General features: G+C 32.0%; 1 long non-coding RNA gene across 1 annotated transcript; it reads right to left on the reverse strand.

Annotated features, from left to right (window-relative positions):
- Window positions 1–404: 404 nt before the first annotated feature.
- On the reverse strand, window positions 405–2,153 carry LOC146880945 (uncharacterized). The gene is made up of 3 exons (XR_014986551.1): window positions 1,058–2,153; window positions 893–981; window positions 405–693 (listed from the first exon to the last, which is right to left on the reverse strand). It is a non-coding gene; the product is annotated as an uncharacterized LOC146880945 (long non-coding RNA).
- Window positions 2,154–2,456: the final 303 nt, after the last annotated feature.

The raw sequence follows: 2,456 nt of genomic DNA on the forward strand, positions 1-2,456 counted from the left end.
CGAATGAGTTCAATGGAATGACCTTTATTGATGTTAATATTTTGGTTTCACTTTCTCTCTATCATGGAAATTACCATGTTCACATTATTTATTGAGTTCTTAATTAATAAGTGGTTCTCATGTCATAGTTATTTTAGACAAAAAGAATAATTCAAACCAACAATACCATGACTCACCACTTATACAATTTGATTGCTGAGGACGTTTAAATAAATTCCTCTTAAAGTACACATTGTTTTAAGCACATAAAGTTTTAAAATAATAATGGTCAAACTTCGTTATAATTACTTAATATGACGTTAGCATACTTATTTCATTTATGTGAAGTGAATATTAGTAATAATAATCCATACAAAAGGAATTTGCATTATGTGCACACTGAGTATCATCCCAAATCTCCCTTCTCTTTTAGGTGTGGAGTCTTCCTAAGAAAAGTGTTTGGCCTTTGTTAATTTTTTTCACAAAGTGAAACGAATAAAGGAAGTAGTCATCCCACATAAATCTTACTAAATAAAATATTATGTTTGCTTCAGCATTCAAATTCAGTTCATTAAAAAACTTACATCATCAAATATGAACATTATAATATTTTAACAAGATTTGACACTGTTTGTGGAATTTGATGCATTCTTACCAAATAACTGGTGACCCATCACTTAGTTTTTGCACAAAAAGATATTCAGTCAAGTTCACCTACATCAGAAGTTCAAATACTTCCATTATGCTTGTAACTAAACATGTCATTCACAACATAACATCTAATAACAAAAGGTGTTTGGTTTCATAGCAAATGATCCAAAAGTTGTTTTTTGCAAACTACTTCTTGTAGAGAATAAAGCTTACCGTAAGCATAGGTTGAATCCAATAAAAAAATGCAAGTTGCTTACTTTACCTAAATATATCTTCAGTTTCAGAAATATGTTGTGTGTTTTCTATTGATGTTAACAAGGATAAGAAGCTCATGCATTGCACATCACAAACCTGTCCATGGTATAATGGAAAATAATTACTTACCATTTCAAACAAAAAAACACCTACTTATAAAAACGTAACTAACCAGGTTGTTTATGATCTCTCTATCATGGTTGCCTGCACAATTAGGTCGTGAAGTTGAAGTACCAAGCTCTCCGTTCCGAAGTGCAGTGCCATCCCGACATGCTTTATTCATTACAGCCTTATACCTTTTTGTTTTGCAAACCTTTTTTATTGTTGATTGTATCCTTGATGCTCATGGTTGACCCTTTCTTTTGACATGAATTGGGCTTAGTATGTTCGTATGTTGAACCGCAATATTACTTGGGGAAGAAATGTTGTTATGAGGCTCTAAGCAGTTAGCCCCTATATTGGAGTTTGATATGGATGAATTTCTTGATTATGAGGCTCTAAGCAGTTAGCCCCTATATTGGAGTTTGATATGGATGAATTTCTTGATATTGAGTTCAATTGCTTACAAACGAATTGTGTTCCACTTTCACATGCAACCTCAGCAATGTCAAAAAACTTCTTACACAGTAATTCATACCTTATAACATTTGGTTCGTCTTTCTTACTATTGTATGATGCTCATATCAAAGTATGTTTTCTGCATATGCATTTGCTCCACCGATTTAGAATGTATTTTTGTGAAACATATTTCACATCCTCCTATGGAAGGACCAACAATCAATGTCGACAAAGAATGCCTCTAAACTCAAACTTCCTACAACTGCATTGAATGCCTTTGGTCAAAGGATGAAATATAACTTCATGCATTTTGTGTGCACTTTGGTCTTTCCTTATCAAGGCTTCTTTGACCATATATTTTGACCTAGTACAATTCATTTTACACCTGAATTCATTTTGCAATTCCCCAACTGCATTTCACATTCTCACTTTCAACAACTTCACTCAACAACAAAACACAAAACACAAATCATTTAATGTAACTTAGCTTAGAAGATAATACCAACCAAATCATCTTTCGCAATCACATTATCAATTAATTAACTACACACTATATTACATGAACACTATACTTGTCATCCAATCAAAATGAATTAAATGTTATTTAGTTTCACAAAGATAGTCAAATATATTAATTGCATTACAGTCATACAAAAATATGAACTTATGTCAACACTTAATTCAACTAAGGTTCATAGATATGTCAATCATTTCCAACAAATTACTTTTTTCTTCAACATATCATTGAAGTACTTATGTTACCTTAATATGTACAACAAGGTTAAAATTTTGTCCACAAAATGTTAGGTAAATCTCCTTCTTTGCCCGCAATCATGACATAACCCTCTGTCAAAAATTCATGAATGGACACATGGTATGACAAATGAAGTTAACTCTTAAGAATTCATCACAACAACTGAAAAACTATCACTATATTGAACATACTCTAAGCCACCAATTAGGTGACTTTGAAGCCACCAAAATTATGGGTACCCTAACACACCAAAAATAAC

This window comes from Vigna unguiculata, chromosome 11 (assembly GCF_037176805.1).
Source record: "Vigna unguiculata cultivar grain cowpea cultivar isolate G323 ecotype 2 chromosome 11, ASM3717680v1, whole genome shotgun sequence".
NCBI classification, from domain to species: domain Eukaryota; kingdom Viridiplantae; phylum Streptophyta; class Magnoliopsida; order Fabales; family Fabaceae; genus Vigna; species Vigna unguiculata.